The following is a 27,548-nucleotide window of genomic DNA, read 5'->3' as shown; positions in this document are numbered from 1 at the left end:
GTGAGCAGCAAAGGGCCAGAATTCCCCCTGCCTTTTAACTAAACATTGAGAGTGACTGTAACTCCAAGGCAATACAACACAAATTGCTGGAGGACCTCAGTCAGTCAGGCAGGATATAAGGAAAGAAATAAAAGAGTCAACTTTTTAGGGCCGAGCCTTTCATCAAGACTGGAAAGGAAGGGGGAAAATATCTTTCTAGTTGTAGAAGCAGCCTGCCCTGAAACATCAAGTATGAATTATCAGTAGTTCACAGAAACTCCATCTTTGAAATGTCTCATTTTCAGTCATGTTGGATAGCTGCTGTACATCAAAGCTGCAGCTGCTAATTACCATCAAACAAACTAAACAGATTTGTGCACCTTACTATGTGACCTAACCTGACATAGAAATCAGGGAATAATACCGGTCCAGAGGTTTGGGTCTGCAAGGGTAAAGCCGACGTCTAGCAAGACAAGACCTTCCCAGCGGTCTGAAATTAACATAACCAATTTGGTAAGATGGCGCTAGTGTACGCAATGGATAGAAAATGAACTGGGTGGGGAGGAAGTTGGTGGAAATGTGGAGAAGATAGAATTGACGTTACGTAGGGGTTCCCAACCTGGGATCCCTGGGCGTCTCAGGCAATGGTTGGGGTCCATGGCATTAAAAGGCAGCGAATCCCTTGTGTTAGTGGTTGGCACGAGTTGTGCGTGTTGTATGGCTGACTTTTTAAAAAAAGAAAGTACTTGGACAACCGTGATACCTGGATGTTATATTAGTGGCATAAACTAGATTTGGTAACCACTTTGACGGGAATAATACAAATTCGCTGTTCAGTTACTGCACGATGAAATGTTCCGGTTGAAATGGGCTCGATCGCTTTGGTTTGATTTTTTTGGGTATGTTTTACGGCTTTTATTAACGTTTCCAAGGTCACATCAATTTCTAAGATCGAATAATGCATAAAACTAACGTATCAGTGTGTAGAGCCGAACCAAAACAAGACGAAATTTGCATTATTTGTGAGATTAAAACAAATTCCATCTCGCCACCCTCTCTCCACAAAGTGGCCCAATGAGGATGAGCGCTCTGGCATCACGTGACCCTCCCGGCGCCGGCAACCAAGTCATCGACGAACCACACGAAGTATCAAAGCGAGACATTGACATGTGGGGCGAGCAGAACGATCGCAATTGTAGCTATAAATCCCACCCTTTACCTCTTAAGTACCTATTACCAAGAATCTTTGGCTGTTTACTTTAAGATTCGAAAAAAAAAAGAAATCCACCCATTATACAAGTGAACAGAACATCAACTTTCGTTCAAACATGGTGGTCGCTAGCTACACCGATCAAATTACCTTTCTGTGAGTACTGCACATAAAGCAAGACACCAAAGTGCGGATCGCTTGAATAATTGGAAGCTCGAAGCGTTCAGTCTTCTAGAGTTTTGTAACCATGCATACACACACAAAAAAAACAAATTGTAACGTGTTTTCCCTCAACGTCATTAAATAACTACCGATATCATCCTGTCTGTAGATTACCGCCAGACATCGTTGGGAGTATCAAAGGCGATTTTTTAAAGGGTAGCAGCAGCCTCTAATTAAAATGCTGATTAAGACCAATACGCGCGAAAAAATGTTTTTTTTTTGCATCCAAATAAACATTCCATCGTTATATCCGAAATCTTTTAGATGCCCACGAAAGGATGATTGAAAGGAAGCTATTTAATGTAGGAATTAGCATGGTTAATGACATTTCATTTTGTCGTTAATAAATCATATGATAATATATAGGTACATTTAAAATGTCTGTATTCAGGCATTCCTAATCTTTAAAAAGCAGTCCCTCCACCCTTTGGGTGTGATTTTTTTTTTAAAAAAATGTCACTATAATCAAAATAAAAGAAAGATTAAAGCAGTGATATTGTGAAAGGCAAGAACAGGCTTCTACAGTTGGTAAATGGCTAAAAAATCAGGACAGAATGTGACCAGTGGCCAGAGATCATAAAATCACAGATACAACACTAAACAGGCCGGTACAAAGCACAATACTAGACCTCCTAGCAGGGAATGAGACGGGGCAGGTGACTGAAGCGTGTGCAGGGGAACACGTTGGATCTAGGGATCATAAATACATTAGTTTCAAAAGAGTTATGGAGGATAGGTCTGGTCTTCAGTTTGAGGTCCCTAATTGGAGAAAGGCTCATTTTGATGGCATCATAAGGGATTTGGCAAGTGCGAATTGGGGCAGGTTGTTTTCTGGCAAAGCTGTGCTTAGTGAGTGAGAGGCACTCAAGGGTGAAACTTTGAGCGTACAGATTTGCATGTTCCTGTCAGAATAAAAGGCAAGACTAACAGGTCTAGAGAACATTAGTTTTCAGAAGATATTGAGTCCCTGGTTAGGAAGAAAAAGCTGTATAACTGGTATAGGCAACAAGGAATTAATGAGCTACTTGAGTATAAGAAATGCTAGGGACCACGAAGAGGGAAAGCAGGAGGGCTAAAACAAAGCATGAGGCTGCTCTAGCAGACAAGCTGAAGGAGAATCCTTAGGACTTCTACAGGTATACAGTTTCGAGAGCAAAAGGGTAACAAGGGACAAAATTGGTCCTCTTGCAGATCTGCGTGGCCATGTGTGAATGGAACCAAACGGTCAGGTGGGGGGGGGGTATCTTAAATGAATTTTTGAATGTATTTACTCGAGACACGGACACAGAGTCTAGAACTGAGGCAAAACAGCAGTGAGGTATGTGGATTAGAGAGGAGGGCTTGCTATCTTGAAGCAAATAAAGGGCCTGACAGGTATTTCCTTGGACCTTGCAGGAGTCGAAGGCAGAAATTGTAGGGGCTCTAGCAGACATATTTAAATTATCCTTAGCTGTGGGTGAGGTGCCAGAGGATTGGAGGATAACCAATATTGTTCTGTTGTTTAAGAAACGCTCTAAGAATAAACCAGGAAATTATAGGCCGGTATGCTTAATGTCAATAGTGGGAATGTTATTGGAAGGTATTCAAAGGAACCGGATAGATCAGTACTTAAATAGACAGAGACTGATTAGGGATAGTCAGCATGGCTTTGTGTGTGGTAGGTCATGTCTAACCAATCTTGTACAGTTTTTTCAAGGAGGTTACCAGGAAAGTTGATGAAAGAAAGGCAGTGGATTCTGTCTACATGGATATTAGCGAGGTCTTTGACAAGGTCACGCATGGGAGGCTCAGTTGCTTGCCACTCAGGGTGAGGTAGTCAATTGGATTGGACATTGGCTTCTTGGGAAAAGCCAGAGAGTGGTAGTAGATGGTTGCCTCTCTGACTGACTGCCTGTGACCAGTGGTGTACTGCAGGGATCAATGATGGTTCCATTGTTATTTGTTACCTATATCAAGGATCTGGATCATAATGTGGTAAATTTGACCAACAAGTTTGCAGATGACACCAAGATCAGGGCATAGTGGACAGCGAGGGAGGCTATCAAAGCTTGCAACAAGATCTGGACCAGCTTCCTTGGATAATGTCCTTCGATATAATTTCCAGCTTCATCACCTTTATCCACCTCCTCCCACCTTTTCAATGCCGAGGTATAATTCCATTCTAGTTATTTTACCCTTCCTTCACTACTTACCTACCTCTCTCTTCACTTATGTACCCAAACCCTCTGGTATTCACCCACCAACCCCTTGGTATTTACCTACCAGCAACTTTATATAATAGGACACCTTTAATTTTACCAGCCTGCCTACACAATTTTCTTCCTATTGATTATATAATTCGTGCATTAAAAATAACCTTTGTAAAAGCAGTCCAGTTTATTTTGGGCACCACTAAATACAGTATTTAGCAAAGTAATACTAAAAATTATGGGTGGGTTTGAGATAGAAGGGGAGTTACAGTTGGTAGTTAGTTGATACCAAGGCTAGTAATATTAGTAACATAAAGGGGAGTGTCAACATAACATGTAAGTAGGCACATGTTCCTTCATAAGGGTTGGTTTCATACCTGCCCTATGTCATCACATAAATATTCAATGTGGAGTAAGCCTGTGCAGTAAAAAATGACGAATCCATTATGCCCTGAAAGTGCCAGCATAGGTAGATAGGGTGGTAAGGAAGATGTGTTTGCCTCATTGGTCAAGGGGGTGTATATAAGAACTGGGAAGTCTTGTTGCATCTGTACAAAACTTTGTTGGACTGCTTTAGCAGGATTTTATTTCAAAGTGCAAAGTAAGTTTTATTATCAAAGTACATATTTGCCACCATAACCCTGAGATTCATTTTCTCAGTAAGAATAGTAACTACAACTTTGTGGGCCAGAGGACCTGTATTGTGCTGTAGGTTTTTTATGTTTCTATGTTTATGATCAATGAAAGATCACCAGAGTGCAGAAGACAACAAACTTTGCATATGCAAATATACATAAATAGCAATAAATAATAAGAACATGAGATAAAAATTCCTTAAAGTGAGTTCGGGCATCAGCATTGGATTTCTAGGCGGGTGGTTCGGAGTTCGAATCTGGTCAGGTCCCAGTATCTGCATGAAAGTAAGTCTTGGCAATCTACTTCCATATCTAGCCCCGAAAATCCTACGGACAACTACACTATCCATAGAGTCACCATGAGTCGACCGCACACAACAACAACAACAAAGCGAGATCATTGGTTGTGGATCATTTCAATGATGCAGCAAGTGAGCACCCCCCCCCCCCCCCATTCCCTTTTATTTAAGAGTCAGATGGTTGAGGAGTAGTTACTGTTCTCGAACCTGGTGGTGTGAGTCCTGAGGCGCTTGTACCTTTTACCTGATGGTAGCAGAGAGAAAGCAGCACGGCCTGGATGGTGGGGATCTCTGATGATATATGTTACTTTCCATTCTTTTATTTAAAGATACTGTGCAGAATGAGCCACATCACCCAGCAACTCACCTATAGTATTTAGTATTAGCCTAATCACAGGACAATTTCCAATGACCAATTAACCTACTAACTGGAACGTCTTTGGACTGTGGGAAGAAACTGGAGCACCCAGATCATGGGGTCAACGTACAAATTCCTTACAGACAGCACTGGAATTGAACCCTGAGCTCCAGGATGCCCCAAGCTGTAATAGCATTGCGGGAACCGCTACACTAGCCAGCCGGTGGTGTAGTGACATCGGCATGGACTCCCAGGTGAGTGGTCCCAGTTTTGAATCCAGCCGGCTCCTTGCACACTTTCCATCCATGCTGGGTTGAGCTTTGAGCTAGCAACTCGGCCTCGTAAAAGGACAAAAATACAAAAGAAACTGCAGGGTTGCCGCCCGATACGCCACAGGGCGCGGAAAGGAACAACAACAACAACCGCTATGTTACCATGAGTATTGGTGAGCAGTTTTGGAATGAGTATTGTGTGCAGCTCTGGCTGCCATCTTACAGAAAGTATGTGGGGGCTTTGAAAGAGGTTGACCAAGATATTGCCTGGACTAGAGAGTAGTGGATACAAGGAGTGGTTCGACAGACATGGGTTGCTTTCTCTGGAGCATCGGAAGTTAAGGGTCATAAAGCAATGAGAAAGATAGACAGTGTCTGTTCCCAGGATGGACGTCAAATGCTTGTCAAAATGTAAATACCTGCAAGAAAATAAATCTCAAGGCAGAATATGGTGATATATACATACTTCGATAATGAATTTCTTTTGACTTTGAAATACTAGAGTGTGACATTTTAAGGGAGATTAATGAGGTGGTTTTTTTCACATAGAAACAATATCAGAATTAGGTTTAGTATTACTGATGTATGTCATGAAATGTGTTGTTATGTGGTGGCAGTGCAGTCCAAAACATACAAAAAACTACAAATTACAATACAAAATATATATAAAAACTTCCATTAAATGCATAGTGCAAAAAGAGAGCTAAAATAGTGAGTAGGATTCAGGGGTTGGTTCTTTGTCCGTTGAGGAATCTCCATGCAGAAGGGAAGAATGGTAGGAATCTGGAGTCTGTTGTTGGAAAATAGATGGGGGCAGGTATGATTGCGATATTTAAGACACATTTAGACGAGAACATGAACTGGAATTGGAGGATTAGCTTAGTTGATAAAGTACTGTTGTATGTTCTATATTCTATGAATCAGATTCAAGACCAATAATGAGCCCATTCTTGTCAGCATCCCATCAGATGACCTGGGGTAGAACATCCCTCAACTATAAATGAGTATAGAAACAGCATTCAGTGTGTACGAGTGTGGCTATGGAATGATTTGCATTTGAGTCCTGTAAATGAGGCCATTAGTATGTGTACAGCCAGCAGCTTGAAGTGAATATACTGTGTGAAGTAGAAAGATAAACACCAGCTCTGCAAGCACCACTGGACCGGAGCATCAAAGTTCAAAGTAAATTTATTATTGAAGAACATGTATGTCACCTGTATACTACTCTGTTCACAGTAGAATAAAGAAACACAGTAGAATCAATGAAAAGCCTAGCAAAGACTAACGAACAGCCAATAAGTAAAAGAAGATGAGCTGGGAAAACACATAAATAAATGATAAGAACACGAGTTGTAGAGTCCTTGAAAGTGAGTCTGTAGGTTGTACAATCAGTTCAGAATAGAGGTTGGTAAGTGGTTTAGGAGTCTAATTGTTGAAGAGTAATAACTGCTCCTGAACCTGGTGGGGTGGGACCTATGGCTTCTGTACCTCCTTCCCAATGGCAGCAGTAAGAAGAGAGCATGGCGTGGATGGTGGGAGCCCTTGATGGATGTGCAATGTGGCAGCACGCCTTGTAGATGTGGTCAGTGGTGAGGAGAGCTTTGCCTGTGAATGCCATTACACCAACTAAAGTCCTGTGATATTTATACAGACCCGCTCCCTTTATATCATCATGGGCAACATGTGGGTAAGTTACTTGATTTCTACACGCTGTTGCAATTTTATACTGCTTTAAAGTATCTGATCATCATCATTATGTGCCATTTCATACGATGTGAGTGATCATGGTCAGTGGTCACATAGTCAGAACTTGTGATATGTACCTACTGCTCATATGACTGTCCACCACCTGCTCCCAAGGCTTTACATGACCTAGATCGTGGGGTTTACATATGCACACCGTCCATATGTGATTTGCTTACTAAATGATGCTTTAAAAAGCCAAGTTTCCAAATATCACTTCATTTCTTCCCACTTACAAATTCTCCAATAACTTTTGCATCACAACAATACACACAGGTAACACCAGTTTCTGTATTGTACATAAAAATTTCTCATAGCTGCCCATTCCTGACCTCATGAGTTTTCGATGTAGCAGTTTCTACTATTTCATTAAACTAGTTCGCTTTAAATGAACTAGCAGTTCTTTTGCGCTGTACGCCCTTTGCTTCTTTGGAATTCGACACAGTGAATCAATAATTTCTTAATAAGTATAAATAAGCCAGTTCTAAAATCTGCAGACAACTCATCACAAACTCCATGTTGTCAACACCATCCGCATCAGAAACCAGAAAGGAAATGTGATTGTGTACGATCATACAATGTACTTAACATGCCAATGAGGCAGAGGCTGACGACTTATTGTGCGCAGTTTAAATTCCTTTGTGTGCTAGTAGCAAAAGATGTGAGCACGTGCACACCTTAGTGCGAACGTTATCCGCCACCCTCTTAAAATATCTAGAGTTCTTTAAAGTGGCTAAAATCTTCAGGAAGTATTTCATTCAGATTTACTATGGAAGTCTGTGAAACAATACTGATCATCTTGGAATCATTCCTAATCTTTCCTGGGTGAGACCATCTCTGAAGATTTAGCCAAGGCTCAACATATCGATAAAGTTACAAAGGCACACTAACACCTATTCTTTATTGGAAGTTTGAGGGGATTTGGTATGTCTTGCAAATTTCTAAAGATGGACCGTGGAGAGTATTCTGACTGGTTGCTTCCTCACCTGGTGTGGAAGGGCCACTGCAGAGGATAAAAGATGTTGCAGAGGGTTGTAACCTCAGCTAGCTCCATTGCAGGCACCAGCCTCCCCACCATCGATAGCATCTTCAAAAGGTGATCTCTCAAGAAGGCAACATCCATCATTAAGGACCCCCACCACCCAGGACATGCCTTCTTCTCATTACAATTATCAAGGAGGAGGCACAGGAGCTTGAAGACACTCACTATTGTGATAATCTGGCTTCAAACTACTCTGCTGTCCTTGGTGCAGGTTCAGATTCAGATTCAATTATTTATTTATCACATGATCGCACGTCACAACATACAGCACAATGCATCATTTGTGTTAGCAACCAACATGAATCAAGGATGTGTTTGGGGGCAGCCCGCTAGTGTCACTGCACATTCTGGCACCAACATAGCAAGCCCACCATGTTCAGCAGGACAACAACAGAAGAACAGCAACAAAATAACAAACCAAGCGTCCCAACGCTTGCGTGTTTAATATTTCAATAATAATTTGAGTAATCTGATATATATATATATATATATTGATTAAGCATTCTTGTTTATTTAAATAATTAACAGGTTATACATAAAAATATGTTAATTGCATATGTCATATTATCGTGTGATACACATCTCGCTTAAAGTAAAACCCGAAACTGCACTCATAATTTCAGGTTCTCATGAGTTTCTTTGAAATAGTTTAATATTTTGAAGTTAGAAAACATAACACAGCCTGTGCACACGTGTACCAAAGTCCTCTAACCCCAGTACAGGCCATCATTGGGCTTTCAGTGGACTCTGACTCACAGACATTGAACTTTCAACTTCCCCAGTGGACTCACAGATCGGGTCTTTGGCCATTAGGTCTCAACTTTTGATCATCCTTCAGGCTTCGATCATTGGTATCAACTCAGGATTTGCTGATAACAATGCAGGCCTTGAAATCCAGACTTGCTGATGACGAGACCCCAAACACTAGGTCTTGAACTCCAGACCTGCCAATGACGGGACCCCGAGGGCTAAGCTATGAACTCCAGACTTGCCGATGACAGGACTTCAACCTCTAGGCCTTAAACTCTAGACTTGCCAATGACAGGCCTCCAAACTCTTGAATTCCAGACTTGCCGATGGCGAGATCCCAAACACTGGGCCTTGAAATCTGATCTTTGCTGACTTGTCATTAGCGGGTCACTGGATTTAGTTGTAGATTTGGATTTTAGATATGGGTTCATAATGTGTTTGGCAATGATCACACCTGGGACTGAGGACCAGCCCTATTATACTGGAGTCTGCCATACCTGCTGAATACGCATTTCCTGTGTTCTAATAGGAGGCTCTCTTTTGAACATTACTGAATGGTAAAATGTGCATGATATCTACTGTACTCTCTTAACACTTCAAATTTCTTTTTCACTCATCCAATGATAATTACTGAGTGGCCACTTTATTAGGTACATCTTTCTACCTGGTGTGGTCTTCTGCTGCTGTGGCCCAGCCACTTCCAAGGTTTGACATGATGTGCATTCAGAGATGCCCTTCTGCACACCACTATTGTAATGCATGGTTATTTGAGTTACTGTCACTTTCCTGTCAGCTTGAACCAGTCTGGCCATTCTCCCCTGACCTCCCATATTAACAAGGTGCTTTCACCCACAGAATTGCTTCTCACTGGATGTTTTACTTTGTTTTTCACACCAGTCTCTGTAAACTCTTAGAGACTGTTATGTGTTACAATCCCAGGAGATCAGCAGCTTCTGAGATAGTCTAAACACCCCTGCTGACACCAACAATCATTCCACAGTCAAAGTCACTTAGATCTCATTTCTCCCCCACTCTGATGTTTGGTCTGAACAACAACCGAACCTCTTGACCGTGTCTGCATGCTTTTATGCATTGAGTTGCTGCCATATGATTGGCTGATTAGATAATTGCATTAACAAACAAATGTACCTCATCAAGAGGCCACTGTGTATATTTTCTTATTTTTACAAATATGCTCTTTGTAAATATGTAGATACATGAGAAAGGAATTATCTTATTGATATTCTTATTGCTTGGAGCCATATTTTAAGAGTCCGTCAATAAGGTTTCAGCTCCCTCTCTCAAGTTGTCATATAGATCTAGTCTTGAGAACAAGCTAATTTTTCCATCTAATTTTAATTGTGACATCATTCTTAATCAATACAGCAGCTGTATACCCAAACTCTTTCCATCTCTATTGTCCCTGAGCATTTAGTTGGAATAATTTAGAACCTATTCCATTAATAATGCAACCAAACTTTGCAATTTATGCCTGTGGCTCAGTGATCTTACCAGTTGCATGATGGACATTTCTGTGCTTAAAAATCAAAACTAATTAATTAATTGTTGCAGTTTTTACTTTGTGCGATTTGTTTTAATACTGGTTTTGGGGACAGAGAGGGAAGTTAGAGTCACATGAAGGTTTGGGGACAGAGAGGGAAGTTAGAGTCACATGAAGGCTTGGGGACAGGGATTTAGGGGAAATTATTGTTCAGTCTGGTGTCTAAGCCTCTGCTCCACATTCAAAGTCTAGCGATGTGAGATTTTCATGGTCAGATATTGGGCGGGTGGACAAAGGCTGATGGGCTCCCCACACTCCCCAGGACACGGAGATGTTGGCAGGTTCTAGAGTCTGAGTTCCATGTGGGCAAGAAAAACAAGGTCTAGTAACTCTCCCTCCCTGTGCTTGCAAATCGATGAGACCAGAGACTTGGCATTGATAACGAGGATCGAAACCTGAATGTTAAATCAGAAGTCTGGATGTGGAGGCCCGTAAGCCGGAGCCCAATCTTGCAAATCTCAGTGAGTACGCTGGGGAAGTTGAAGGTACAAAGTCTGCAAGTTTGAGTTTGCTGGAGGCTGAAGGCTGAAGATGGCTTCTTGTCCTGGGCTGGGGAACTGTGTATGTGCGTGGGTGGGAGGGGGGAATGGAGTTTGTTACAGATTTCAGATTTGAAATTTACTTATAACATGTACACCGAAATACACGTTGAACCGATGTACACCTAGTAAATAAATTTGAATCTTGGCCTCTGCCGTACTTCTAAGTTTATTACTGTTTAAAACCTCCTGTTTCTCCTATTTCTGTGACCACATTTGGAGTTTTGGCGGTTTGTTTTGCCGAGCATGCTCATGATATTTTGTCTTCTGAGGTAACCCTGTGGAGATTAAAAAACTGTTGTTCTTTGTAGAGGAAGTCTGGTCAAATCCTTCCAGACAAGCTAGTGATCCCTAGGATTCAAACATTGCTTTCTCAGGCACTGTTATATTCAACCAAGAACAAAATACGAACAGATGGAAAAATGCTTAACTTTCAGTTATAATCAGCACACTTACTACAAGATAGATTCAATTAAAATATTTTCATTTTGTGGGATCATGTGATTCGATGATTATAGTACTGTAAGATGTTGTGTGATATGGTTTGTTCTTTCCTGCGGCTGGTCTATAAATCCTTTTGACAATATAATTGCGTGCAGATTTAGATCTATATGCATATTCACGTGCTCCTCAGACAGGAGTTGATATGTTTCATGACCAGCCTCTCAAAACACTTCATCACTGAATTGTCATTGAGGCAGGTTACCATATTCTTCTGAGGCAAAGTTCATTTATTATCAAAGAATGTATACTTTATACAACCTTGAGATTCATCTCCTAACAGGCACTGGTATGGTTGAAGCCTGCTGGAAGCGGATGATACCTCTGACCGCCGAAGTGAAAGCTTACGGATGTCAGTAAACACTCCAGCCTTTTGATTAGCACTGGTCTTTATATTCATGTTCTCAATAATATTATTTATTTATTATTATCATTATTACTTTATTTTGTATTTGCACAGTTTGCCATGCTGTTGCACGTTGGTTGTTTGTGTGTAGTTTTTCATTGATTTAATTTTCATTTCTACAGTGAATGCCCTCATGAAAATGAACCTCGGGGTGACATATATGTACTTTGATAATAAATTTACTTCGAACTTTGATGTTGTGAAGTGGGTGTAATCATACCACAATAAACGTTCTATCTACTTTCTCACAGTCTTTCTCATTCTCTCAAGACAGTTCCTTAAGTTAATCCCTTCCTGCATCTCCCAAATCCTACCCTATCTCTGGGGATGGGTGCAAACCATCTCACTGGACTCTTGAGTTGGAAGCAGGAGATCATGAGACCAACCTTCCCAGAAGATGTTCACGGAAAGCTGGCCTGATGTGAAAGTTCTGAAGCTGATAGAAGTATGTATGTAATATTGCAAGAGGAATGGATTGGGTAGATGGCCAAAATCTGTTCCTAATGGTAAGTGTATTGAAAACCGAGGAAGCAGGTTTAGTGTGAAGGAAGGACATTTCTACCGGGGATTTAAGGGGTAGGACTCTTACTCAGGGTGGTTGAGATCTGGAACACGCTGCTGGGGGCAGGGTGGCAGGGGGTGATGGAATCACAAGGCATTTAGACACACAGTTAAACAGGCAAGGCATTGAAGAGTACAGTCCTAATGGGAGTAGTGTAGATGGGCCAAAAATTGGCATGGATGTGGTGGATTTCTGTGCTAAAATGATCGGTATGCACAAAGGTAGCAAACTACTCTCTTATTTATTAGTGCAACTGTGTTTGTCTGGTAGGGCATTCCTCCTTGGTGCATTGTACATGCTTTAAGCAAAAGGGCAGCTAAACCTATGGATCAGCAATATAAAAATCAATTGAGTAACTAGTCCCAAAGGGTATTATTCACTGGAAATATAAGACCATAAGATATAGGAGCAGAATTAGCCCATTGAATCTGCTCCTCTATCCCATTGTGGCTGATCCATTTTCCCTCTCAGCCCCAATCTCCTGCTTTCTCCCCATATCTCTTCATGCCCTGACCAATCAAAATCTATCAACCTCTGCCTTAAATATACCCAGTGACTTGGCCTCCACAGCTGCTTGTGGCAATGAGCTCCACAGATTCACCACTCTCTGGCTAAAGAAATTCCTGTTTATACCCATTCTAAAGGGATGCCCGTCTATTTTGAGGCTGTGTCCTCCAGTCTTAAGACTCCCCCTCCATAGGAAGCATCCTCTTCACATCCACTCTATCAAGCCCTTTCACTATTTGATAGGTTTCAATTAGGTCACCCCTCATTCTTCTGAGTTCCAGTGAGCAGAGGCCAGACCCATCAAACACTCATATGACAAGCCTTTTCATGAACCTCCTTTGAAACTTCTTCATAACGACTGTAGCGTTCAGCCTGTGATATAACGGGAGCTGTTTTGACAGAGACTCCAAATTCACATTCAGACTCATTTATCATGTGCACATCAAAGCATACAATGCAATGCATCACTTGTCTTAACAACTAACGCAACCAATGAATGAGCTGGCGGCAGCCCACAAATCCATCCTTACGAATAAGTCTGAGTTACAACCTTAAAGGAGACCGCCATCTTGACCAGAAACATGAGACAGTGGGAGTCTACAACCAGAAATTAATGTTACATTGAAACTCTGGTAATCTGGTACCTATTGGACTTTGGTAGTTTGGGACTAGTGGAACTTCCAGATTATTTCACTGCTTTTCACTTGTGTAGTGGTTACTTGAAAACAAATCAAAACTGCTGAGAGACTGAGTATGGAGTTGACACTGTATAGTGCGCTTCCAAGTTATCTAAGTTCCAACTGGAAAAAAAGTATGTTTGATCCATTATTATGAAACCAGTAAAGACAAGTTATCTTTTAGTGATATTAGAAATAAAGCAAAACAACAAAGTAAGTAAAATAAGACCATAAGATATTGGAGCAGAATTAGGCCATTTGGCCCATCAAGTCTGCTCCACCATTTCATCATGACTGATCCATTTTCCCTCTCAGCCCCAATCTCCCGCCTTCTCCCTGTATCCCTTCATGCCCTGACCGATCAAGAAGCTATCAACCTCTACTTTAAATATACCCAATGACTTGGCCTCTACAGCTGCCTGTGACAACGAATTCCACAGATTCACCACCTTCTGGTTGAAGAAATTCCTCCTCATCTCCATTCTGAAAGGACGCCCCTCAATTTTGAAGCTGTGTCTTCTGGTCTTAGACTCCCTCTCCACATTCACTCTATCAATGCCTTTCAGCATTCAGTAGGTTTCAATAAAATCACCCCCAATTTTTCTGAATTCCAGTGAGTAGAGGCCCAGTGCCATCAAACACTCTTCATGTGACAAGATTTTCAATCCTGGATTATTTTCATGAATCTCCTTTGAACCCTATCCAATGTCAGCACACCCTTTCTTAGATAAGGGAGTAACTAAGTGAAATGTGCAGTCACTCCTTCTCAACTAGACTAAACTGAGCTTAGACAAAGCAAGAATACATAACCCTACTCATTTGCTTCTACCATGGCTCAATCCACATGACAGATTACCCATAATAAACAAAATACAATACACACAGACACGGTACTAAATAGTATAATAAAATTTACCAGCAAATACACTGAGTTAAAGGGAGCAGAAAATATACAAGCCCTCCAGGCTCTGCTTCTGGCCAAAGACCTGCCGCCTGTTTCCGACTCCTAGATTCCTAACTCTGGCTCCTGCCTAATGTCTAAGCCCCTGACTCCACATATGTTCCAGATCCCTGACTCACATGCAGGACTAATGAGAGAGTGGATGCTTGACCATCAGGATTTTGGATTATTGGAGTCTTACCGTACCTGGAATTGAGTATGACCAAGGGGCAGGGGGATATACAGTACGCTGTACAGGTAAAAATAGTTCCTTCAGGTTGATATTGAAACATTTTAGGCCTTATCTAACCCTTATCTAAGAACGATTGTGCTGACATTGGAAGTGGTCCAGAGGAGGTTCATGAGAATGATCCTGGAATGAAAGGGTTAACATATGACAAACATTTGATGGCTTGGGTCTGTACTCACTGGAGTTTAGGAGAATGAGGGGGGGGGATCTCATTGAAAGTGATCCAATATCAATAGGCCTAGATAGAATATATGTGGAGAGGATGTTTCTTGTAGTGATGGAGCCTAGGACCAAAGGGTACAGTCTCAGAATTCAAGGAAGCCTAGAGACGAGTAGGAATTTCTTTCGCCAGAGGGTGATGAATCTGTGGAATTCGTTGCCATAGATGGTGTGTACAGGCCAAGTCATTGGATTTATTTAAAGCGGAGTTTGATAGGTTCTTGATTAGTAAGAGTGTCCTTTCTTTCTTAGTCTTCTTGCAATCACACCCTTTCTACAGTGTGGCTAAGATGAATGTACACTCCAGATGTCCTCTAATGTAGTTAAACACAAGAGGTTCTGCAGATGCTGGAAATCCAGAGAAACACACACGAAAGGCTGGAGGAACTTGGCCAGGCAGCATCTATGGAGAGGAAGTAAAGAGTTGATATTTCGACCCTTCATCAGGACTGGAAAGGAAGGAGACAGCTGCTAGAATAGGAAGGTGGGGAGAGAGGAAAGAGTGCAAGATAGAAGCTGATAGGTATCACCTTCATCTAGATCTGTCACATTCTAACTTGTATGTTGTCAAGCCTATATACCTACTTTGATAATCCATTTACTTTGAACTTTGGACTTATAATGAACACCACTCTTCCCTTAGCACTCACCAGTTAGTGTGTTTATCCTAGCTTTATTAGTCCTCCAAAAATTTTTAGGATTAAATTCTATTTGCTAATGTTCTGCCTATCTTGCCAGTTCTTCAGTATCATTCTGTAAAAAAATGGTGGTTCTATGAGTAAACAGCAAATACCTTTTGTTGGAATAGTGTGGCTGAAGATCAGTGTTGGAGAACGCACAATTGTTGATATAATTTGTGAGATGTTTTACACTAGAATGCAGGTCCTCCCAGGTTACAGATGCTCAGCTTATGGGCAGAACATGTATACAAGTGAGAGTTTGGGAGACTGGATTTACCAGCTGCTGTGAGACTGCAGGCATCTTCTGCGGGTTGGGAACAGAACACTTCCATCTGCCTTCACTTGCTGCAGCCAAGCCACAAGAAATCAGCTAAACTGAGCTGGGAGTGTTGACCAGACTCACTTGTTCACTCACTGAGTCAGTGAAGCCATTCTTCCTGCACCCGATTACTCTCCCACACACTACCTTTGTTCATTTCCATTTTATGAACTGTTTGGATTAGGAATAGAACTCTAACATGTTGTAGGGACCCTCCAAGAGCACCATAATCTTGTTGTAGGGTTTGGAGGCTTGCGTGCCAGAGAGCTATGTTGGCTGGACTCAGGGCTTTATGCTTTGGCTCTTGGTAGGGTCACCCATGCCGAACAGATCAAAGGGTAGAGTCCAGACTTCGAGTGGTCCACCGGTCCTTCAGGTTCGGGGGTTCAGCTCAGGGCTGACAACCCTGACTGGTCACACAAAATTGCTACAGGAACAGCGATGAAGAAATCTTCTACATCTGAGAGCGATGGTATTCCTGAGTCTCCACCTGGGACTTGCCTGACTGACAGTAGTGAAAACCAAGCTACTGACACGATGAAGGAAGCATGAACACCGCCAGAGATGGAATGTTCATTGCTGCCCTAAACACCAGCGATCTAATGGACAGTAGAAAGACCCAGGGAAGACCCTGTAAAGTTTTCTAGTGCTAATGAAAAGCCTGCCAGAAAAGCAGAGGTTGAATTTCCTGCTGGCTGTCATGTTAATGTTTTGCATACTATTCAACTTTGAGTGTAGCTTGTTTTCAATTGCAAAACTCCATTATATTCACCAGCATTGAGGAATGAATTTCTTGTTCTCCATTTTGCAATCTTTGCTGGGGTTTAATTCCCACCACTGTCAGGAGTTAGTACATTGTCTCTGTGACTGTATGGATTTCCTCCAGTGGCTCTGGTTTCTTCCCATGTTCCAAAGATGTATGGGTTAGGGTTAGGATTAGTAAATTGTGGGTGTGCCATGTTGCCCCAACGCATCCTTGGATTATGTTGGCCGTTGACGTAAAAGACATATTTCACTGTATGTTTCGGTGTATCTATGACAAATAAATTGAATCAAAATCTCTTTGAATATTTCCACTGAAGTGAATGCCCCATTGTCTGGTGATTATAAGGTTCTGTTCCAGACTTCTTCCTCCACTTGCTTAAGTGTTCTGCTGCATGGCAGGGACAGATAAAACAAGTTTTTACATTTTTAAGAGGTCAAAATGATGGTAGCCAAATATTTTCGAAGCACTTGGCAGACTTGTATCCCAAGGATGACCAGCCCCATCTCTTACAGAATTTGCTGTCCATTTCTAATATTTTAACTTTTGTTTTAGTTTGTGGTTTTCACAGGTAGCCTTTCTAAATTGCAGTGAAGTAATATTTACTTCTAATAATTGTTTTAATCTGAAAATCAATAGACATATTTCCTTCTGGGAGGAAAAAGAGTCTAAACTACATAAATATGTTTAGTATTTCCTTAAACTACCCTGAACAACAAAGATTTTGCTTCCTGAATACTTTTGGGTGTATCTTATGGATTTTGGGTTGCTGATCATGAAAATCACCATGAAATTTCAAAGTTCAAAAGTACATTTATTATTAAAGAATGTATAAAGTGTGTGTGTATATAATTTATATAAAGTATATATAAATTATGCAACCTTGAGAGACCATAAGACCATAAGATATAGGAGCAGAAGTAGGCCATTTGGCCCATCAAGTCTGCTCCACCATTCAATCATGGGCTGATCTAATTCTTCCAGTCATCCCTACTCCCCTGCCTTTTCCCCATATCCTTTGATGCCCTGGCTAATCAAGAACTTATCTATCTCTGCCTTAATTACACCCAATGATTTGGCCTCCACAGCTGCTCATAGCAACAAATTCCACAGATTTACCAACCTTTGACTAAAGTAGTTTCTCCGTATCTCTGTTATAAATGCACATCACTCAATCCTATAGTTGTGCCCTCTTGTCCTAGACTCCTTTATCATGGGAAATAATCTTGTCATATCTAATCTGTTCAGGCCTTTTAACATTTGGAATGTTTCTATGAGATCCTAGGCACTAGAATACTACAGCACAGTACAGGCCTTTCAGCCCTTGATGTTGTGCCGACCCCTATATTCCTTAAAAAAAAGTACTAAACCCACACTACCCCATAACCCTCTATTTTACTTTCATCCATGTGCCTGTCCAAGAGGCTCTTAAATACCCCTAATGTTTTAGCCTCCACCACCATCCCTGGCAAGTCATTCCAGGCACCCACAACCCTCTGTGTAAAAACTTATCCCTGATGTCTCCCCTAAATTTCCCTCCCTTAACTTTACCCTCCCTAAACAGGTACTGTATATCCACCCTATCTATGCCTCTCATAATCTTGTAGACCTCTATCAAGTCCCCTCTCATCCTTCTACGCTCCAAAGAGCAAAGTCCCAGCTCTGCTAACCTTGCCTCATAAGACTTGTTTTCCAATCCAGGCAAAATCCTGGTAAATCTCCTCTGCACCCTCTCCATAGTTTCCACATCCTTCCTATAATGAGGTGACCAGTGTGGTCTCACCAGAGATTTGTAGAGTTGCAACATGCTTTTTAACTTCTTTCCTAACTCCCTATATTCCTTCTTCAGGACCTCATCCCTACTCCTATCTATGTCATTGGTCCCCACGTGGACCACGACATCTGGCTGCTCACCCTCTCTTCTGAGAATACCGAGAACTTGATCCGAGATATTGCAGACCCTGGCATCAGGGAGGCAACAGACCATCTGGGATTCTCGATCTCCCCCACAGAACCTCCTATCTGTCCCCCTAACTATTGAATCCCCTATCACTACTGCTCTCCTCTTTTCTCTCCTTCCTTTCTGAGCTGAGGGTCCAGTCTCGGTGCCAGAGACGCGACCACTGCAACTTGTCCCTGGTAGGTCGTCCCCACCAACAGTATCCAAAACAGTATACTTGGTGTTGATGGGAACAGCCACAGGGGTGCTCTGCTATTTCTGTCTATTCCCCGTCCCTCTCCTGACGTCACCCGATTACCTGTCTCCTGAATTTTAGGGGTGACTGCCTCCCTGAAACTCCGATCTATTACTGCCTCTGGCTCCCGAATGATCCGAAGTTCATCCAGCTCCTGCTCCAGTTCCCTAACACGGTTTGTCAGGAGCTGCAGCTGGATGCACCTTTTGTAGGCGTAGTCATCAGAGGCAATTGTGTTGTCCCTGACTTCCCACATCCTACAATCGGAGCACTGGACTGCCCTATCTACTGCGTCCATTACCAACTCCTAAGTTAATTAGATTAATTAAAGAAACTTACCCGGCCTTACCTCACTGGGAGCAAGCTCGTACTCCAGCTCTTCTTGCCAAAGGCTCTCGAGCCAAAGCCTTAAAGTTCCACTCCTTCACTGGCCCACTCACTCACTGGCTGCTCTCCACTCATTCATCCCCCCTCATTCTCCTGAACTTCAGGGAATACAGCCCAAGAGCTGCCAGACTTTCCTCCCACAAAACAAGAGGCCCACAAGAATACAATTTTTTTTTAAAAAAAGGCTAACACCCAAAGGACAGGGCAGAAAAAAAAAACAAGTTAAAAAAGAAACAAATCATGCAAACAATAAGGCAAGCATCAGTATTCAGAACAATTCAGGAGGGATGGACAGCAAGGGTATAAATACCACCAGACTAGCCGTGCCCAGGCATCATCCTTGATGAAGATTGCAGAGTCCGTCATACATACTTCAGTTAAAATTGATACCTGTCCTCGGATGGAAGCCCAAGAAGAGTTTATTGATCATGTACACTGGGAAAGCACTAGATTCTTTTTAACTAAGCCTACCATGCACCATTTTTTTTGAAATTGCCTATATTTGTTATTTCAATTCATAATTCAGATCGGAATAACTGATGCTAAGATTAGGGAAGATATTTTTATTGGTCCACAAATCTAATAGGTCATCAATGATAGGCAATTTGAAGAACTTCTAGTGGAACCAGGGAAAATCGCATGGAAGGTATTCAAGGATGTTGTTGAAAATTTTCTTGGCAACTACAGGGCACCAAAGTACTGAAGCTGGTTGACAACATGCTTCAACCGTGAAGTGCAACATGTCACTAAAGATTCATTTCTTGCATTCCCATTTAGACATCGTCCCTGTAAATCTTGCTGCTGTCGGTGACGAGCACAGTGAAAGGTTTCACCAGGACATTGCGGTTATGGAGAAATGGGATCAGGGCAACTGGAATCCATCAATCTGGCTGATTATTGTTGGACGCTTAACCGAGAAACCTCAGACACTGAGTACAAAAGAAAATCATCAACAAAACATTTTTAGCTTAGTTGAACTGTCAGCAAAGTGTCAGCACTGTTATGAAATTAAACACATTATATTCAAAAAAGTTAATTTCTTATTTCTCCGAATTCCTGTGTAGTCTGACATTATATTTGTGTTCAGCTTCAAGCAGGTTATTACAAACAAAAAAACATTTTGAGGAGGCAACACTTTTGAAAAAAATTGTTCTCTTGTGTTACTTCAGTCATCTTACCAAATCATGTTTTTCAATTTTCTACCTTGTTTTCTTTTCAATGTGCATCCCATGGGGTATGGATATTCCAGTTTGTTATGGAGTGTGCTGTAGAGACAGTTGAATCTAAGATTAGATATACTGGCATTAGAGAGGGTCCAGAGATGGTTATTGAGAATGATGCCAGTGAATATTGAAAGGCCTAGAAAGAGTGGATGTTGTTGATCCGTGAGGAGTGGATCCATTTAATTTCTGATCCTTAGGGTTTTTCCGGCAGGCAGGAATAACAAGCAGATTTAATTCCAAGATTTCATTTTTTTTTTAAAGAGTACAAGCAAGCATACAAATACTCAGCAAAACAAATAAAGAACTGAGAAATTATGCTGAAGGGAATTAATACTAAGACAAAAGAATAAAGATGGCATTTTTAAAAAATCTATCACTTTTATAGATAAGATAAAAAAAATTCCTTAGATAGAAATTAATTACTTAATAGGCTCAATAATTAAAACAATTACATCACATTGGTAATGTGCTAATACTCAGCCAATGGAAAGTGAGAAACCCTTAGTTTAGCTGCTTTATTGCTTTCTGCCTGTGTGTGATAAATACAAATCATATTAAAAGTATTATTTTAAAAAGCCAATGGTTTCCACAATGTGTTTCCTTCAGTAGGTGAGTCTAGGACAAAGGGGCACACCCTCAGAATACAGGGACGTCCATTTAGAACAGAGATGAGGAGGAATTTCTTTAGCCAGAGGCTGGTGAATCTGTGGAACTCATTGCCACAGATGGCTGTAGAGGCCAAGTCATTGGTTGTATTGTGATGGTTGATAGGTTCTTGATTAGTAAGGATGTCAAAAGCTATGGGGAGAAGGCAAGAGAATGGGGTTGAGAGGGATAATGAATCAGCTATGATGGAATGGTGAGCAGACTCGGTGGGCTGGTTGGCCTAATTCTGATCCTATGTCTTATGGTCTTATGAGGTGTGTAGATGCCATGCATCTGGAAAAGGGAATATAAAGACCCTTGAGGAGGTAGCAGGCTGGGTACCTTGGCTCATTGTGCTGGAGGGCTAATATTGTGAAATCCACACAAACAAGAGAAAATCTGCAGATGCTGGAGGAACTCAGCAGGCTAGGCCACTGGGAGATCCCGCTGTTTCTGGCGGACAGAGCATAGGTACTCGGTGAAGTGGTCTCACAAACTACGTCAGGTCTATATACAGGAGGCCACACTGGGAGTACCAGATACAGTATATGACCCTTTCTCGATATCTCTGTCTCTATCTTTGGAGACAGCTTACCTGGTGATGTCTGTTACAAACCCACGGACTCTCATAGCTACCTGTACTGTACCTTTTCCCACCCTGTTACTTGTGAAAATGCCATCCCCTTCTCTCAATTCCTCTGTCTCTGCTGCATCTGCTCTCAGGATGAAAATAAAGGAAACGTACTTCAAAGAAAGGGGCTTCCCTTCCTCCACCGTCAATGCTGCCCTCAACTGCATTCCCTTCCATTTCACACACATCTCTGCTCTTACCCCATCCATCTGCCACCCTACCAGAGACAGGGTTCCTCTTGTCCTCCTCTACCACCCCACAACCCCCGTGTCCAGCACATAATTCTCCGTAACTTCCACCATCTCCAGCGGGATCCCAACACCAAGCACATCTTTCCCTCCCCTTCCACTTTGTGCTTTCCACTGGGATCACTCCCTGTGCAACTCCCTTATCCACTCGTCCTTCCCCACTGATCTCCCTCCTGGCACTTATCCTTGCAAGCAGAACAAATACTACACCTTCCCTACACCTCCTCCCTCACTACCATTCAGAGCCCCAAACAGTCCTTCCAGGTGAGGCGACACTTCACCTGTGAGCCTATTGGGGTCAGCTACTGTGTCCAGTGCTCCCGGTATGGTCTCCTGTTCGTCAGTGAGACTGACGTAAATTGGAAGACCGCTTCACTGAGCACCTACAATCTGTCCACCAGAAAAAGCAGGATCTCCCAGTGGACACCCATTTCAATTCTACTTCCTATTCCCTTTCCGATAAATCTACCTACTGTCATGATGAGGCTACACTCAGGTTGGAGGAACAACACCTTGTATTCCTTCTGGGTAGCCTCCAACCTGAAGACATGAACATCGATTTTTTGAACTTTCCGGTAATGCGCCCCCCCCCCCCAACTTCACCATTCTCCAACCCCCCGTCCCACCCCTCCTTTCAACTCTATGCCTCATCTTTTTTCTCCAGTCTTGCTGAAGGGTCTCAGTCCGAAATGTCGACTGCATGCTTCTCCGTAGATGGTGCCTGGCCTGCTGAGTTCCTCCAGCATCTTGTGTGCATTGCTTGTGAAGTCCACTCTTTTTTTTTGCAATGGAACAGCTTAGGTAGGCTTTTCACATTTTCTCCATTTACTGAAAAAATAATGAACTGTACCTTAAGGGGAATAGATGACTGTTTTTGCATTGAATGAAAACACCTAACAAATGGTCACTGTAGAACAGAGACAGAAACATTAATCAGTGTAAGATTTTGTCAGGAACACTACATTTTGAACACTTAATGTGGAACAGTATGACTGCAGAAACAACTTTGACATTGATTTAAAACAGATTTTCTTTTCTTGTTTTAAGTATACAAGTTTCTTCAGTGGAAGCTGCAATCTGTTTGGCCATACGGAGTTCGGTGAATATTAGCCAGAAGAAAATAATCCACTTCAAGTTGATTTTTTGTTTCCCCAGCTCAGCTGAGGGGCTGCTTATGAGAGCCTCGTGACACACTTCGCCCATCATATTTCTAATGTGTGAGTACAAGTATTCATTTAATTGATAACATGATTTCTTTAGATAGCAAAAGCTCTATTTGATTTCATTGTCACATTAGATCAATGCAACTGTGCAAGAGCAAATGTCCCTGCCGCACCTCCTCATTTTTAAAAATTATTTTCCTTTTTAATGTTTCCCCTGCTGATTTTTTAAATTCCTGAACTTTAAATATCCTATGCTACATTTCCTCCAGTCCTCCTGTCCATAAGACCTTAGGACATTTATTTACTGAGATACAGCATGGAATAGGCCCTTCGAACCAGGAATCTCTGATTTAATCATGGGACAATTTACAATGACCAATTACCCTACCAACTAGTACATGTTTGGACTGTGGGAGGAACCCGAAGCACCCAGAGGAAACCCATGTGGTCACAGAGAAAACGTACGAACTCCTTGCAGGCAGTGGCGGGAATTGAACCCATGTCGCCTGTACTGTAAAGTGTTGTGCTAACCTCTATGCTACCATAGGAGCAGAATTAGGCCATTTGCTCCATACCCTATGCTCCACCATTCTATCATGGCTGATTTATTATCCCTTTCAACCCAATTCTCCTACCTTCTCCCCATAACCTTTGACACCCTTACTAATCAAAAACCTATCAATCTCCACTTTAGATATATCCAATGACTTCTTCTCCACAGCTGTCTGTGACAATGAATTCCACAGAGTACCAACCTCTGACTAAAAATATTACTCCTCGTCTTTGTTCTAAAGGGATGTCTCTCTATTCTGAGGTTGTGGCCTCTGGTCCTAGACTCCTCCATTATAGGAAACATCCTCTGTACATATCTTGGTTTTTTAATGTTTGAAAGGTTTCAGTGGAGTTCCCTCCCCCCCCCCAAACTAATAAATTCCAGTGAGTATAGGCACAGAGCCATCAAACACTCCTCATATGTTAGCCCTTTAGTTCCTAGGATCATTCTCATGAATCTTCTCTGGGCCCTCTCAATGCCAGGACACCCTTTCTTAGATAATGGGCCCAAAACTGCTCACAATACTCCAAGTGCGTTCTGACCAATGTCTTATAAAGCAATGTTGAAAACAAAATGTGCTCAAAAGCCTCATTCATGAATTTATTCCTTCTCATAGTCTCAAAGCTACAAAACATCCCAGCTCCAGATTCAAAAATCAATACATATTGATAGATTTTTGAATCCTTTCTGGCTTTTCCTGATCTCTAATTTCTTTCATAGCATCTTTCACTTTATTCTTGGTTGACTCTATAGCCAGCCAGATTTCTTAATACAGTAAAACTCTGTTCATCCAGCTCAGGGATCATCAAGGCTGATCCATTTCCCTCTTAACCCCATTTTCCTGCCTTCCTTTCTCCCTATAACATTTCAACCCTTGACTAACCAAGAACTTATCTGCCTTAAATGCACCCAGTGACTTAGCCTCCACAGCCATCTGTGGCAATGAATTCCACAGATTTACTACCCTCTAGCTAAAGAAATTGCTCCTCATCCCTGTTCATCCCTGTGCCCTCTGGTCCTAGACTCCCCTGCCAAAGGAAAGAGAGAGAGAGAGAGAGCGTGTGTGTGTGCGTGCACTTTTAATGTCTTACCATAAGCAATGTCTTCTTTCATCAGACAGACAAGATGTCGTGGAAACACTGAATGCAGTTCTCCAGATACGGTCTTTCCAACATCTCATACTGTTGTAGCAAGGCTTTGCTGTTTTACTACTCCATCTCCCTGCCAATAAAGACCCAAAACGATGACTGTTTACTCCTCTCCATGGGTACTGCCTATCTTGTCGAGTTCCTCAGCATTGCAGTTGGTCTGGGAACAAGCAGGGTCCGTGATATTTGGAACACAGCCTTGGGGCACATAGGCTGTTCTGGAAAGTTGCTTTTTAACAGGGTATTTTTTTGTGTATTCAATGACTGTAAGTTCCTTATTACTGTATTGTGGATAATAAGCATATATTTTGGACTTGGGTTGGTTTGAGTTGAAGATAAACCTATTTACTTCTTCCCTGGCAGTACTTGAATAATGTCTCAATCATCTCTGAGGGCATAACTGTGAACACCTTCATACCAGCCAGGTCAAATGTGCATCTAGTGTGACCCTTAAATATTAGTAGATGTACTGGGTCAAGATGTTACTGCAGCCACTGTACAGAACTATTTCATAACCCCACCCTATCCAAAGAAGAACACAAACAAAATGCTGGAGGAACTCAGCAGGTCAGGCAGCATCTATAGAGTGAATAAACAGAAAATATTTCAGTGATGGAAATAAGTTGTTATTCCAGATAAATCACTTTCAGATTTATGTACATCTAAACATACAGTGAAAGCCGCTGTTGACTTTAACAACCAAAACACAGTATGTGCTTGGGGCAGCCCACAAATGTCGCCACACATTCCAGTGCCAACATAATGTGCCCACGATACCCAGCAGAACAAGCTCTGCTCCTCCCTCCATCCCACCCACATTCACAGTCTCCTAACCGCAGGACAGGCCGTCTGCTTTGGCCTTTAGGCTCCAGCAGACTCAAAGTTGCTGACATAGTGCCTTCAACTTCCCCAGTGGGCTTGCAGAGATTTGTAGTCTCCGAGCTGTGGGCATCAGGCGTCGTCTTCTGGATCTCCAGAGCTTTTCTCTGTTACAGTCCGAGCCTTGCAGAAGCACAAAGGCCAGAGGAGAAAAATATGGACAATTTCCCATTAAGTCTGCTCTGCCACTTCATCATGGCTGACTTATTATCCCTCTCAAACCCATTCGCCTGCCTTCTCTCCATAATCTTTGACACACTTAGTAATCAACCTAACAATTTCCGCTTTAAATATATCTGATAACGCGGCCTCCACAGCCACTTGTGGCAAGAAATTCTACAGACTCACCACCCTCTGGCTGAGGAAGTTCCTCCTCATCTCTATCCTTTTCTTTCTGAGGCTGAACCCTCTGGTCCATCCTCTCCACGTCCACTCTGTTGAAGCCTTTCAGTACTTGATAGGTCCCAACGTGATCCCCCTCCTTCTCCTAAACTCCAGCGAGAGCAGGCATCAAATTAACCCTTTCATTCCCAGGATCATTCTCATGAACCTCCTCTGGACCCTCTCCAATGCCGGCACGTCCTTTCTCAGATAAAGGGTCCACCAAATCTGCTCACCATATTCCAAGTGCGTTCTGATCAATGCCTTATAAAGCCTCAACATTACATCCTTGATTTTATATTCTAGACCTCTTGAAATGAATGCTAACCTTGCATTAGCCTTCCTTACCACCTTCTGTAAGTTAACCTTTAGGGAATCCTGCACAAGGACTCCCAAGTACCTTTGGATCTCCTGAGTTCCGAATTTGTTCTGTTTCAAAAATAGCCTACAGTTTTAATCCTAAAACTGCATGACCATACATTATATTCTTCTGCCACTTCTTTGCCCATTCTCTTAGTCCTTCTGGAGACTCTCTGCTCCCTCAACACTATCTGCCTTTCCAATTTTCCAAGAGAAAACATTCCCTGGAAAAGAAACTCAGGCAGATCGCTATTACCCTGATCTAATGAACGTCATTATACTTACTTTATCATGCAAGTTATGTATAATTCATGTTAATTTAAATTTACATTTTTGTACTGATCTGTGCTACTGCACACGAAAGCTATTTTTCATGGTATTTATACCCTGTGTAGGTATGTCTATAAAGGTGAACTTTTAATGCTAGAGAAAGAGGCCATTTATTGCATTAGAGGCTGGCTGATGGATATTTACAGTATTTAGCTGTGCTAGACATCACAATCTTACCTCTGGTTAGGGCCCCACATTTCAGTTGAAAGCTTGGACAGCAATCAGAAACAAAATACCTTGTTGATATTTCCTTCCTACCCCAATGACTATTTGCACTAACAAAACAATTTTATTTGTGATAGAAGTATTTACTAAAATAAACCGTTCAATACCTTTACATTCTTCACAGACATTGTCTATACTGTCCATACTGTATAAGCTCTGCTGCCACTGTTGTGGCACTCTGGGATTCTGTATTATGTAAATCCTACTGCAATTGAGAGGCTTCCTCCCCCCTCCCAGCCCCTCCCTCTCCCGCGGGAGAAGAACTCTACACCGCGGTCCTTCCCCACCGAGCCCTGGTGGTGACTGCACCGAATTTCAGTGCGTCCCTCAACACGTAACTCTGCAGCCTGGAGTGTGCCAGTTAGCAGCATTCCTCTACAGACATCTTGATGTGCTGGTAGACTGACAGAATCTGAGCGTCTTTCACCGAGTTGATGATCTGGCAGCAGCACCTGATATTTGTCTCCTTATGCGTCCCTGGGAATGCCCGAAATCTGAGCTGCTCGGGATGAACAATGACACAGTACTTTTCATCTTCCTCCGCACCTCCAATCCCA

At 42.1% G+C, this 27,548-nt stretch overlaps 1 long non-coding RNA gene across 1 annotated transcript; it reads left to right on the top strand.

Annotated features, from left to right (window-relative positions):
• The first annotated feature begins 1,081 nt into the window (after positions 1-1,081).
• LOC140735513 (uncharacterized) lies at positions 1,082-27,219 on the top strand. Its single transcript, XR_012100762.1, has 3 exons — positions 1,082-1,345; positions 23,000-23,169; positions 24,785-27,219. It is a non-coding gene; the product is annotated as an uncharacterized lncRNA (long non-coding RNA).
• Positions 27,220-27,548: the final 329 nt, after the last annotated feature.

Source organism: Hemitrygon akajei, chromosome 1, assembly GCF_048418815.1.
Source record: "Hemitrygon akajei chromosome 1, sHemAka1.3, whole genome shotgun sequence".
In the NCBI taxonomy this organism is placed as follows: domain Eukaryota; kingdom Metazoa; phylum Chordata; class Chondrichthyes; order Myliobatiformes; family Dasyatidae; genus Hemitrygon; species Hemitrygon akajei.
The sequence above is the reverse complement of the archived record's forward strand: the minus strand, read 5'-3'. Positions and strand labels throughout refer to the sequence as shown.